At 42.5% G+C, this 14,844-nt stretch overlaps 1 protein-coding gene across 10 annotated transcripts in view; it reads left to right on the forward strand.

Moving 5' to 3' along the window:
• Positions 1 to 13,799: 13,799 nt before the first annotated feature.
• The window catches only part of NRCAM (neuronal cell adhesion molecule), a 410,223-nt gene continuing 409,178 nt past the window's right edge, over positions 13,800 to 14,844 (forward strand). For 9 of the 10 annotated variants that reach the window (XM_066344098.1, XM_066344096.1, XM_066344095.1 and 6 more), the window contains exon 1: positions 14,027 to 14,158. The gene's annotated coding sequence lies outside the window, so the exon portion shown is untranslated. Of the gene's footprint in view, positions 13,819 to 14,026; positions 14,159 to 14,844 lie in introns of those variants that run through there. The other variant, XM_066344097.1, reaches the window with a different exon arrangement.

Genomic DNA, 14,844 nt, shown 5'->3' on the forward strand with positions numbered 1-14,844 from the left:
TAAAACTGTTATATGTGCTGCTTTATGAAGCGTAAGAGGAAAATTAAGGAAAACAGTCATTGAGCAACAACTAATTGAAATATTGTTGCTTTCTTTATTTTATCTAATTATATTACACATTTCCAACTCAACTTGCCATATGCTTCTTAAAAATGCCCCACAGCTTCTAGAACCCTGCATCATAGGTCCTTATAGGTCCTTAATAAACATTTTTCTTAAATTAGGTTTAATTGAATGGTGTGCCTTATACCATTATGGGGAGATTGGAAAAATGAAAATGCTTTACAAAGTACTTTCTGAAACACTTTTAAAATCTGAGAAAGAGGCTTGTTTTCTGTGCGCTGGTAGAATCACAGCTGCAGTCACTTTTCCTGAGTGTGAACGAAACCCTTTCCAGACAATAAAAATGGCATGGCTTACGAAGCCTGTCATTTCCTTCCACCCACCACCTGAGGAAACATTGTTCACAGTTTGCATGTCTTATATCTTGCTAGGGACTCAAATATAACCAGTTGAGCACAGAGGAAAGGTTTCTTTTGTTTTAAATGTGAGCTTTTTCTTTTTCCTACTTCTTTCTGACCAGTATCTGTTCATTCTAAAAGCATAGTTAGTCCTCTTCCTCCTCACTGCCCCCTCACTTGGGGTCTTCCTCATTTTGTCAGAATAAGGTTTTCTATTGAGGTTCTTTTGGCTACCTTGTTGCCTAAATCCTTAAAAGTACACCTTGTTTTAGTAAATTTATGGGTAGGGCGCCATTTTTATTGTCTGGAAAGGGTTTCGTTCACACTCAGGAAAAGTGACCACACGGTGACTCTACCATCGCACAGAAAACAAGCCCCTTTCTCGGATTTTAAAAGTGTTTCAGAAAGTACTTTTTAAAGCATTTTCATACCTGCAGTGAATGATAACTATATTAATACATTGGCCTACAACACTTAGTACTTATAATTACATACAGCATCTATATACTTTCCAAAACAGCTTTAAATAAAGTTTTTCATTTTCTTCTAACAGCCATCTGTGGGTTTGGCAAGGCCTGCATTTTTATTTTACAAGCATTAAATAAAAGGTCCAAAGGCCTGCATGACTAGGTGCTGGGGCCAGTGGATCTCCAGACAGGGCTCTTTCCACTTCCAAATAATTGTGGGGGGTGGGGAGACTGGATGCAATGAGTAGCTTTGACCATGGTGGTGATTTGTATTTTTTTACAATATTGCGCAAGAGTTGTAATTCTGCAAGATTAGCTTTCATATTTCTAAAGCGGGAATACTTATAATCCAAACAATATTTGTTAAGTGCCTGTTTGTATCATCAACCTTAATCTGAATGACATTTTAGTGTATTAAAGAATTTGACATCTAAATGTTCTTGATGATCTGGATTAAAAAAGATGCACTTCAGAAGTACACAAAAGGAACAAGAGTAGTATAGTGTTGTCCAGTTTTGAATTTAGTTTCTCTAAAGTCCCTGGTCTTAGCCCACGGGAGGTAATAGGTTTTATGTTTAAAATGAAGGTCTTTGTCAAAACTTGAATCGGTTCAAAGTGAAGCCTTAGATGAGTTACTTCACATCCCTGAGAGTTTCCTCACCTGAAAAAGGCAGAGTTGCCACAAGCATGAACAGTAATGGAGGTTAAAGTGCTTGAATGCTGTAGGTGCTCAAGAAATAATAGCTGTTATTTTTGTGTTCTGGGCAAAAATACTGAGGCAGCACGTCAAATCAATTTTATTGCAGTGTATTCTAAAATCAAAGTGTGTGTTTCTCAAAGACAATGTCGCAGGTCTAAGCTGTGCCACACACCTCCCCTCTTGTCCTTCAAAGGAACATGGGTTCACTTGACATGACCTCTTTATATTTCCCTACATTATCTTTTATTATTCTGTTGTACTATATAGTGCATTGATAAAAAACATTAATACTAGTGTTATACTCTGGGGATATAAATTGAGGATATAAATAATACACAGTCTTGTTTATGTGAAAATAATGGTACAGATCTTGGAGATAAGTGCCCTTTTTGCACATGAATTAATGTGTTGCATGTTATTTGATTCCAAATAATTTTTAACAATTTTCAATGTCCTAGTTGTTTAAATTAATTTTAAAATAAAATAAGTATAAACTTAGAAACTGTAAACCTTAAATATTTTATTTATGCCTAAAAAGATACTTTATGATATTCGGGAAAGTATACAGGGTGGGGCAAAAGTAGGGTTACCGTTGTTCGTGTGGAAAATAATGCGATCATTAATAATACAAGAATAAATTCTGTGTTTCACGTACTCACAACTGTAAACCTGCTTTTGCCCCACCTTGTATTTCACTTAGGTTGCAGAAGTTACTAACTGTGCAGGTCATGCTCTTTGAAATGAAATGGCCTTTCTGTTGTTACCACCTGCCTGTTGAGACTCCTGCCTGCGCATGCTCCCTTCCCACCGCAGCCACTCCATCAAGAACTCTGAGGAGGGAGGGACTTTCAGTGCAGGCCAGGCTGCAGGGCAGGGAAGGAACGGTTTCCTGAGTACACACTGATTCTTGTTGTTCTGGACCTGGGGATTTAATTCTCCTCTATAACTGAGGAAAGAAGATGTTCTGTCTTTGTGTGCCATATGTTTTGGAACTTACTGTTTCTTACTATAGTATGCTCCTTGTGCCTCATACTAGACACTCCTCTCCCCTTGACATGCCACACACATGCCATGATCATTGTTCCTGAGCTGCCCTGTGAGTTCTCTATGCTCAAATTTCATTTGTTCATCCAGTGAATATTTATTAAACATCTAATATGTGTCAGGCATATTCAAGAAATCATAATAAAACAATGAGGCAGAGTGGGGAAAACATCAAAGTGCCAGACCATGTGCATCCAAAAGAGAGTGTCTTGCCCTCAAGCCAGCACTCGGGGAAGGCTTGCAGTTCTATCAGTAACCTGCACACGAGACCTCTCTTTAGGAACTGTATTCCTGAGCCAGTGCCTTTGTATGTTTGTATATATAAAATAACTCTCTATATATGTTTAATTTTATGTAATCAATTTCTTTACTAACACTGTTGTTGAAATAACTGAGACTTTGGAACAAAACAAATTTGAGTGTGAAAGATGGCCTTTAACCTTTAACCCTTCCCAGTTTCACTTTCTTCACCTGTAAGACTGAATTAACAATGAAAAATCATATTGTTGTGAAGATTTATTTATTACTATTTAATTAATCCAAAATGGTATCAGTGGCATTGAACATCCATCTTACTTAACAAAAATATCTCTAGACAGTTAAAAAAATTAAATAAGCCTCAATCATATTGCTTTTTAATCAGAAATACCTTGTATAATAATACATAGACCTTTTATGCATTTACACAGAAGTATGCAGTGATGAGCAAGAGTATATTAAAGTATTCAGTATATTTGATTTTTATTTCTGCCTTTAGATTTTTCTTTTTCAAAATATCATGCATTTCCAAAGAGAATCATCATAGGGTCCAGTAGTTATTTGAGCAAGCACATGGTCTTTGCCTCACCCATGTGGGTCTCCTTATTGTAAGTTTGAAGGATTGTATTTCTGGAGCATCTTTTGAACATGACCAGAATGCAAAGACCCCTTCACCCCAGGGCACACCTAAATGAAACATACTATCCCTGGGCTTGTAAGTGTGAACATTAGCAACCCCAGCTCCAAGTTCCAGTGCCATGGCCAAACAATGCCCAGGAGCCCACCAGCTACCATTGTCTGGTCTAGCGTATGACAGTAGAGAAGGGAAGAAAAGAAAAATGAGAAAACAGTCAAGATTTTAATTTAAAAATATTGTATTGAAAAGATAAGTCTAGCCAAACTTTAGCCAAATTATTTTAAAATTCCCCATAATTCTGTCATCTTAATAAAACTTTCATTTACATATTATCTTTGTCTTGTAGATATTCTAGAATTGCAGTAATAGCATGCATACCATTTTGTGTTCCACTGTTTTTCCCCTGAGGTATAGCTTCTAAATATTGCTATTTCTCAATTTTTTTGATAATAATTTAAAACTATAACATGATATTTTCATGTTGTGTTACCACCAAAAGTTGCTAATCTACTAATATAAAACACTTCTAATTTTAGCAAATAGAAGTAAGCAGGAAAATGAAGTGACTTAATTGTTGCCACCTCTTCCTATCTCAAAACAATTCTTGGTAAATGACAGCCTAAACAAAACAACAAAAGATAATATCAACAACAAAAATAATAGTCCTGGACAATCAACCAACTGAATAAGCAAGACAGTAAAAGGTAGAAACACATTTATATTTAAATGTAGATTTTGGATAAAAACCATGCAAGTTTTCCTTAAGCTAAGGAACAATTAATTATAGGAAGGCACTTTCTTTATTTATATCAACAGTAGTCAATTTCAAGAAGAAAAATTTGTTTGAAGTTAAGTATACCATTATTGACTTTCTTTTTAAATTATATATTGGTTTCAGGTGTACAGCAAGAAAATTTTATTATCCCAATAATCCTACCCTCTTCTTTCCTATTTCCCCCCACATGCAAAGAATTAAAGTTAGTTTCATTTAAGTATGAACCAAAATTACTTCAATCCAGAAGTAACCTTATCATTCTAATAATATGGTTTCATACGTCAGTATGTCCATTACATTAAGAAGTAGATTCATATATGATCTTTTCTAACAAATCAAGACCGTGAAGAAAGAAAACAATTGGAGGTCCACATACTATGTGTCTAAACCTTTTAATGTTATATGTTCTGTCTTTTTACCTTAACAAAGGTACCTTCCTAAAAATCTTGATGTCCACATTTGAATTTATAGTTCAAGGAGTTCAGTGCCAGACTGGGGTGTTTTAGGGAGAGCAGCCCCAGACCCCATCCCATGGCCTACCCCTGGCTTAGTCTTGGACCTTAAAGGGCCTCACTCCAGTAGGTGAACACTCCAAACTGCATGTCTGAGTTCTGTCCACACCTCTGTATTAGCCACTTACAAGAACTCCAGTTTTTTATCTGGAGTTCTTTTATTTGGAGTTGGAGTTGTTGTTTTACCGGCTTTATTAAGATACATTTGGCAAATAACATTGTATAAGTTTAAGGTATACAATGAGATGATGTGATAGATATATTTATATATACAGTATATATACAGTGTGTCCGTAAAGTCATGGTGCACTTTTGACTGGTCACAGGAAAGCAACAAAAGACGATAGAAATGTGAAATCTGCACCAAATAAAAGGAAAACTCTCCCAGTTTCATACCTATTCAGTGCAGTTCAATGTGGGCTCACACACAGATTTTTTTTAGGGCTCCTTAGGTAGCTATCCCGTATAGCCTCTACAGATTCGTCACTGACGGATGGCCTACCAGAACGGGGTTTCTCCACCAAACTGCCGGTTTCCTTCAACTGCTTATCCCACTGAGTAATGTTATTCCTTTGTGGTGGCGCTTTGTTATAAATGCGCCGATATTCACGTTGCGCTTTGGTCACGGATTCAAATTTAGCGAGCCACAGAACACATTGAACTTTCCTCTGCGTCGTCCACATCTGGACTGGCATGGCTGCGGGCTGCTCCGCTATATACACGGTGTTACGTCATCATCTGCACATGTCACATGCTGCCACATCATCCTACAGAAACTGGGAGGGTTTTCCTTTTATTTGGTGCAGATTTCACATTTCTATCGTCTTTTGTTGCTTTCCTGTGACCAGTCAAAAGTGTACCATGATTTTACGGACACACTGTATTTCAAAATGACTAACACAAGACTAGTTAACACATCGATCACCTCACAGTTACTTTTCTTCCATTGAGATATAATTGACATATAATATTATATTAATTTCAGGTGTACAACCTAATGACTTGATATTTATATATATTATGAAATGATCACTACAATTAGTCTAGTTAAAATCCATCACCACACATAGTTACAATTGTTTTTTGTGTGTGTGAACTTTTTTGTCTTCTTAAAGAAATCCTTTTAACACTTCTTGTAATACTATTTCAGCAGTGATTAAAAATCCTTTAGCTTTTTCTTGCCTGAAAAGCTCATTATCTCTCTTTTGATTCTAATTTATAGCCTTGCTAGGTAGGTTCTTGCTTCCCATCACTTTGAATGTGTTATGCCAGTCCTTTCGGGCCTGAAAAGTTTCTGTTGAGAAAGCAGATGACAGTCTTGTGGGAGCTCCTTTGTAGGTAACCAACTACTTTTCTTTGGTCACTTTTATGATTCTCTCTTCGTCCTTTAATGCTGATGTGTCTTGGTGTAGGCCTCCTTGGGTTCATCTTGTTCAGGACTCTCTATGCTTCCTAGAATTGTGTGCCTATTTACTTCACCAGGTTAAGAAAATTTACCATCATTATTTTTTTTAAATAGATTTTCAGTCCCTTGCTCTCTTGTCCTTCTGGTACCCCTATGATTTGAATGTTGGTGCACTTGATATTGTCCCAGAAGTCTCTTATTATTTTAAATTCTTTTTTCCTTTTTTTTTCTGATTGAGTGTTTTCCACTAGCTTGTATTACAAATCATTGATTTGATCCTCTGTTTTATCTAATCTGCTGTTGAACCCTTTTAATGTAGTCTTGATTTCAGTTATTTTATTCTTCATTTTTGACTGGTTATTTCCTATAATTTCTATCTCTTTGTGTAAGTGCTCAATAAGTTCATGTATTCTTTTTCCAATTTCATTGAGCATCCTTACAACTGGTGTTTTTAACTCTGCATCTGGTAGATTGCTTACCTCAATTTTATTTAGTTTTTTCCTGGAGTATTGTCCTGTTCCTTCATTTGGGACATGTTTGTCTCCTTAGTTTGACTGCCTCTCTGTGCCTATTTTTATGTATTAGGTAGATCTGCTATGTCTCCCAGTCTTGGCTGAGTGGCCTTATGTAATAAGTGTCCTGTTGGTCCCAGTGGTGCAGTCTCCCTGATCATCTGACTGAGGGTTCTGTGTGCTCTCCTTTTGTAGTTGAGCCTTGACTGCTGTTAGCACATCAGTGGGTGGGATTGACCCTCAGACCGACTGGCTGAGAAGACTGGTTGTGACTACAGCAGAGAAGCAAAATTCAGTTTAGTGGGTCTCCAATGCCTGTTGGATGTGTCATTTATGGAACTAATTGCTTGGTGCTCTAGTGTGGTCTGAAGTGGGTGTTTTTGTTCTGGTGCTTCTTTGGAGGGGCTCTGGTGCTGGCCAAGGTCAGCTGATGCCTGTGTCTGGCCTAGGTCCACTTGGTAGGAGATACAAAGTGATCTTCAGTTGGTAGCTGTCTGTACTTGGCGTGGTAGTGCCTGGGAGAAGTTGTGCCACAAACTGAGGCTGGTTGCCACTGGTGCTAGGCCTGGGGCCACATAGCAAGAGGTATAGGACACTAAGGTCAGCCATTGCTTGTTTGGGGTTTGCCAACCTTTGAGTGAGTTTGGGGAAGTCTGCAGTACAAGCAGAAGCTGACTGGCTGTGGGAAACAACCCCTGAAAGAGGGTCAGGTTGATACACTGAGTGGGTGGGGCAGGGTCTCAGGGAATCACCAGGGTAGATCAAGAGTATTAGCCAGACTGATGTAGATTCAGACTGGACACCAGTCTGTGTCTACCAGCTATGTATGGTAAAGGGTTCACAAAGGATCAATGGTACCTTCTGTCTGAGAGAGAGCAGTCCTTCTCACCCTCATCATGAAGCCAGACAATTCAGTTCTCCCCAAATGTCCCTGGGGCTTTCTGAGCTGCTGTCCCTTTGCTGGAGCTGAGAGCAAGTATTTGAGAGTGAGAAGATTTGTGCTTGGGGTCTTTAAGAGGACACTTGAGTTTATAGCAGCCCTCATCTCACCTGGACAGAATCCCCACTGATGTTCACAATCAGGTGTTGTGGTGACTCCTCTTCCTGGAACTGGTGATTCAGGCTGGGGAACTCAGTGTGGGGCTGGGACCCCTGGCTCCTGAGAGGGACCACCACAGCTGAGATATCCACCCCCCCAATTCTTAACTGCCACACATGGGACCAGCTTGTTTCACATTTCTGGACATGGCTTCTTTATATCCTTAGTTATAAAACTTCTGTTCATCTAGTCTTCAGCTGGTTTTCAATGGTGGTGGTTCTATAATTTATTTGTAATTTTGATGTGGTTATGGGAGGACCTACTCTGCTATATTGACCAGAGGAGAACTTTTCAGATCTACTCAATTCAGGCCTCCAGTTTTGCACACCAGGAGAGCAGTCCTCTGTTAGGAGAATGAGAATGAGGCCTTTGCAGATCCTGATAGGACTCTGGAAACCTGGGTACCCAGATGAGCTCCCCGGCTGGCACGGGCTCCTGGTGAACCAGAACAGGGCTTTCTAAGCCCAGGGTTAGGGTTATTGTTTGTGTTCTATAAAAACTTTACATTTTAAAATACTGGAGACAAGGTAAACTTTAAATCAAGTTTTAAAAGAAAATATAAACAGAGTACAATATTAGTGTCTATCTACTTAACATTTTTGTTGTTCTTTTCAAAATGTGACATAAAAACAAATAAGAAAGCCTTTATGTCTACCATTAAGACCTCAGAGTATTGTATCTGAAGCCATTTTCTCTCTTTCCTCCACAATAAATTCATCTTCATTGTATCTGTCATCTGTTCCCTCCTAAGCCAGAAATGCAGGGCACATAAGCAAGACTGTGGCTCAGCATCTCTGTTTTCCAAAGCAACAGCTTTTTGTCACTGATTGTCCCAACTGCAACAGCTGCTTGCACATTGACTTTGGCTAGTCTGAGATTCATTCAGCAGAATGGATTTGTACATTCTCAAAGACAGAAATTGAAGGAAAAGATGGAGAAGTTGGCTACAATAAATATATTTATTATTACTGAGAATTTTCCTCCCCTGTCCAAGCCTGGGGATGGACAGAAGATCCTAGTGACTCATAGCTTCTAGAGAAGAAATCCACATCTAGCAACCACTAAAGTCACATTTCCCTCCAATTGCTTGAGCATTGAATTCTTTAGATAGGTGTAGAGATACTGCATTGCTAAGCACCAGGCAAGGAATGGGTTGCAATTTCTGGTTCTTGTTTAACACATGCCCAAGTGGCACCAGACAGGCACACAGAATTCTGTGGTTATTTGGCAGATGGTAAGCAGAGGCATGAGAGAACAACTGATACTTCGTATCTGTGGTAACTCTCCTCTCTGCTCACTGGGTAGGCAATGTATAACACAGCACATTTTATTATTTATATATTAGCTATAACTACATATTCTATTATTATCTATGGTGGGCAATAATCACCCACTATGATGCTTCAAGACATGTGACCCAGTTGAGCCCGTGGCTGGCATCCAAGATGAGAAAAGAGAAGCTGTGGGTGGGCACAGTGGGTGGCCAGGACAAGGCTTGGCTGTAGGAGCTAAGTGTGTTTGGGGGTGTGGAACCAGAAGCTGCTGAGGTTAACCTTGGACAAGTCACACTGGTGTCTCTTCTGTTTCCTACAATTGCTTCTTCAATCAGTACCATATCTTCATCTTTTGACAACTACCATGTAATCAATTTTCTCCTTTCCCATCCAGAAAATAGATATGATTTGTGTGATTAGATGCAGATTCAGAGTTCTGAATGCACTTACATAACTGTATCAGTGATGAATTTTGCAGCTTACAACTAGGAACATTTATTATCTCCCAACACAGATGAGCTGGGTGCTGGGCTCAGGTCTCACGAAAGGCTGCCATCAGGGAGTCAGCCTGTGCTAGGGTCATCTCAAGGCTCGGCTGAGGGGCAGTCTACTTCCAAGCTCACTTAGATGGCTGAGGCAGGATTAGCTCCTCACAGGCCATTGTTTAGATGCACCCCTCAGTTCCTCGACATGTGGACCACTCCATAGGCAGCTTACAGCATGGCAGCTGACTTCCCTCTGGGCAGGGAAGCCAAAGAGCAAGACTGCAAGACAGAAAGAACCAGAGTCTTTTTTTTTTTAAGCTGATGTCTTTTTGTAACAATATCAAAAATGACATCCCAGTACTCTTATTATATTCATTAGGAATGAGTCATAGCTCTGGTCTATACTCCAGGGATGGGTTAGGGAATAAATGTGAGGAGGAGGGGGTCACTGGGAGCCTCCTCGGAAGCTGCTCACCATAACAAATATGCTTTTTGACATATTGTGTTATAATAATAGCCTTTCAAATAGTGGTTTTTAAAAATTACTAACTTTACCACATCCTTGTCAGAAACCTAATGCATGTGGTCCAGCCATAGAATATTACCTTACTTAAGACCATGATGACACTGTGTAAGTCTCTACTGTAGCAGACAACCTTGCTATCCTACTGTAGAATGTTTTTTAGTAATCTACTCTTTCTCACCTAGAGTTCAGCTGGCTTTCATCTCAGTTTTACTACAGCAGTCAAATAAATTCTCTTGGTTACCAGCAGGATCATAAGATGACACAGCTAAAAAACCATCTCCATTTCCACCTAGCCCAACTCCTTCCTTTCACGGTATGGAAACATTAGAGAGGAAGGAACTTGCTCATGGACACACAGCTTGGTACTAGTGTGACTGGGTCCCTGTTAGGATTTGGAGAACTTAACACTGGTTTTAGGACGAGGCCAAAGACGGGGCCAATTGCACTGCCTCCCCTGCGGAGCCTGAAGCATGCATGAAGATCAATAAAACTAGGACAGAAAGTAAGGTGAGGGAAGAAAAAAGCGAAAGAGAAAAAGAGGAGAGGGAAAATTCTGAGAAAGGAACAGGGCTGCAGAGGAGAGGAGAAAATCTAAAAGCATTCTCCGCAGGTACCACTGGGGGGCTCCAAGACTTTCTGACAGAGCTGCCTTCATACAGTGACATTTTGAGGCATACGTCAGCACACACGTGTAGTGTACTGTCACTGAAAAACAGCAGAGCACCGTGTTTAAGACCATGGACCCTGGAGCCAGAATGCTCAGGCTTGAATCCCAGATCTGCCACTGGCTTGTGAGACCTCTGCAGGTTACTTGAGCCCTCTCTCGTTGTTTTCTAAAATGGGGATGATACTAGTACACACTGCATGGGCAGTCCTCATGGGATTAAATGAGTTTATCCAAGTAAGTACCAACAATAGTGGTTGGCACATGGAAAAATCTTTTATTAACAACTGATAGAGAAAGCAGACTGATGTTATCCTCTGCCCTAAGCTGAGTTTGAGGATGCGGTGAAGCTTGGGATGAGGACGTGGTAAGGCTTGAGGATGGAACAAGGAGTGGCAGTGAAGGAGGTGTGTCAATGTACACTCAAATCAGAATGCTATATGCATCGCCCAGAAAATCAAGCGGATGGTCCTTCTGCCCACTTGGGCATCTTTCTAATCCTTTTCCAGATCCTTCCTCCTTCTCCTCCTGCTCTCTTCTTCCTCATGCAGCACCTGTTTGGTTCTTCCTGTCAATCATCCTCTTGGGACACTAATCCCCAGCAATGTAGAGCTGCAATGCAATTAGATCTATATAATAATTTTTTATATTATTACAAGTATTATGTAGTAACAAAGGTATTTAATTTTATTTTTTGGTTCTGTCATTGTGGTCCCATTTCTCTCAAAGCATTTTCTCTCTTCTGTTTTTGTTCTTTTTATTGAAGTCTGTATTTATGGGACAAAACATCTGATTAAACAAATGTGTTTCAAACTAGAATTTTCTGAATATCATTTGTGTCTTGGACCCTGAGCAGTATTTTAAACTGACCCTTACAATAACTACGTGTAGTAAGTATTGCTATTCTAGCTGTAGAGATAAAGAAAACTATCCCTAGAGAAGTTGTCTGCATTCCTTCAACAACAACTGGGTGCCTCTGCATTCTAGGCAGTCTCCAAGCCACCAGACTGACCTGGACCTTGCCAGCTTCCATGTCCCAGGGCTGGGGGCCAAAGAGAAAGAATCACTCCAAGCAGACACTGGAGTTGTTTAAGAATGGTTTTTAAGAGGTTGTAACACTGAGGAACACAGTGTTTCTTTAATGGCCAGGGGGCAAATTGCTACACAGAACGAGGGCAAGAACTGAAGAGACCAGAGTGCCATCTTTCCACCTCACAGGCTTGCCAAGTAGGATGCCATGGAAGGGAATGTCAGCAGGAAATCAGTCTCTCAGTGGCCGTGGTGCCAGAGCACAGAGCAGAAGAACATGTGGGACCACCCTAGGCAGTTACAGGGGGGAGGTAGGGATTGAGTGGATTGAAGTCCTTTACATAGGTGGTAATGATGAGGTAGTGCGAGTTGAATAATTATGCTTTTCTGTGGCTCCATTTCTGTTAGTTTGGAATGTGGTCACACAAAAAATAAATGAGACAAACGGTCCTCAAAGAAGTGGTATTTTCTGGAGTCAGATATAATTGCAATGTGATAAGTACCATTATAATAAAACAAATAGGGACTTGGGAAAACTTTGCAAAGGAAGTAACAACCAAGCAAAGCTCTGAGGGATGAACAAGTTTGCCAGATGAAAAAAAGAGGGAGGAATATTCTAGATAGGAGGAATCTAACATACAGGGGGTGTTATGAAAACTCTTTTCTTTGAAGGATGCCTTAATTTATTAAAGGCAGATTGTGAAGGAGCACACCAGGAGATCTGGAATTTATTTTATAGGTAGCAGAGAACCAGCCCAGACTTTTAAGTAAGGGTATCATGGAGTCACATTCCTTTTTTTTTCTTTCTTTCTTTTTTCTATTTTTTATTTTAGTAAGATAATTTAGAGGAAAACGTGGGCAGTTACCTGAGAGGTGGAAGGGGCCCAGGTGGTCCAGGTGAGGACCAGTATCAGAGGAGTGATGGGGCTGAGGACAAACTGTGCAAAGACTGGGTAGTCAGAGATCACAGTACAGATTCAGGAATGACCATTTCAGGAACAGGAGGGTCTGTGTGGCTGGAGCACATCTGGTGGCAGGAGTAGAGGACCGCAGCAGCAAGAGAAAGAAAAGAAGGCTGCTCACTTGCATGCACAGTGCTGTGGGTTGAGGCAGCAAGTTCAACTTGAAGTTAGAGCAGAGCAGAGCTGTCAGGGTCTTGAAGAACAACCCTGTACCTTTTTTTATTCCTGAATCCCCGTCCTAGCCCTGGGGTTTGGGGCCTGGGGGTGGAGAGAGGGGACGATGGGCTCCACAAATATTTTCTTTAATTAGAGAACTGAAGGAAATGAGGCTCAGGCTGAGCAGAGTGAGTGGAGCCTACAGCAAATTGTCAAATGGTCAAGTTGTGATACCTGGCAGTTGGGAGAAAACCCAGAAAGGGGAGTCCTGAGGACCTTGAGTGCCAGGCTGGGGGTCTTGGACACCATCTGGGATAGAGTGGAGTGAGGGTTCTGGAGCTTGACCTATGCTCCTGACCTAGCATGTGTTTGCTAAAATACTACACATTTAGAAAATCGTTAACTCTCTTTTTCACATTTCAATTAATTTTCCGTAATGCTCCCAAAGCAGAAAACAGGTAAATTTGAACTAATCCTGTTTTCTGGGACCAGAAGACCGAATTCCTAGCGCGAAGAGACAGCATCTACCTTATCCTAAAGGCTCCCTTTCTGGGGCTGTTTGGAAATAACACTTGGAAAAAAGTAAATAAATGAAAGCAAAAGGAAATCATCTCAATTATTCCAGTTGGTGAGTTTCGAAGAAATTAAACGTTTTAAAAGAAAAAGAAGAAAAATAAGGGCCATAGACGTTGCACAGTAATCTAAACCTAGCAGAGTGACGTTTAAAAACCACTCATTTATTTTCTGGAACAGCTTTTGTAGCCAAACCCCAATCATCCTTGTCCCCGGAACCGCCCACCCCCCCTCCCACTCTCGGAGAATGACGTTACTTGGTGGTGGCGTGGCTCGCAGGTAAGGGGGGCCCCCAGCCCCTCGAGGCGCTGGTGGCCGGAGCCCATTCGCTGCCACAGCCACCGCAGCAGGGTGGAGGCGTGCTGGCGGGAGGGGAAGGGGCGGAGGACTCCGCGGAGTGCGGGAGTGGAGGGGGCGCAGCGGGCGGGGGCGCGCGGACGCGGGGCTGGCGCTGCTTCACCGGGTGGCCGGCTGACGCGCGCCGCAGTCGGAGCCTCAGACGCGCGGGTGCAGAGAGGGAGCGGGGCTGCCAGGGACAACAGCTTCGTCACGAAGGAAATATTCGCTCCGGGCTCCCGGGCCAGCGCGCCGAGCTGAGTGGTGGGTGCCGCTTAAGAAAGTGAGTAGCTCGATGCGCACCGGGCAGTGGCACTTGGTCCTGCACGAGGGCGACGACTGAAGCGGTGGAGGGCGCGGGGCTACTGTGTTTCGCAGAGCGCTCTCCCGGCTGGCAGGGCAAGCCTTGTCGCCAACTCCCTGCTTCTCCGCAGGCCCTGAGCCCTCCGCGGGGGCCGGGTGAGGGCACCGCTGAGGACCGCGGCCCCGGCTGCCGCGGGCGCCACCCTCCGCCTCCCGGTGTGGCCAACTTCTGCCTCCGCGCCCGAGCCCATGCGTTCCAGGAAACCCTGCTGAGCGAGCTCTGCAGAGTTGGGCCTGGAGGTGCTGCTGGGCCGGACCCTGGGATCCCGAGCACAGACCCCGGCGGGGTCACGCGCGCTGCCGCCGGGCGGGGAGCGCAGGGGCGGGCCGGCGCGCTCGGGCGTATGCGCGTGCCGGTCCCCGCGGACACTTCTGAGCGTGGGCTTTGTTCCGCTGCGCTCACACCTACGCGGATCGCTGGAGCTCTGGGGAAGGCCGACCTCCGCTCTCGCCGCTCTGGAAAGAAGTCGGGGAGACTAGGGGGACGGCAGGGTGGGGGCTTTCCTGGGCTTTGTGGCCCTACAGGTGCGGGTCCAGGGGTCCTGGCGCCCCGCACAGCCTGTGTGCGCTGGGACTTGTTGGGGCTGGCTAGCCGGGTCTGGGGGC

This window comes from Saccopteryx leptura, chromosome 6 (genome assembly GCF_036850995.1).
Source record: "Saccopteryx leptura isolate mSacLep1 chromosome 6, mSacLep1_pri_phased_curated, whole genome shotgun sequence".
NCBI lineage: Eukaryota > Metazoa > Chordata > Mammalia > Chiroptera > Emballonuridae > Saccopteryx > Saccopteryx leptura.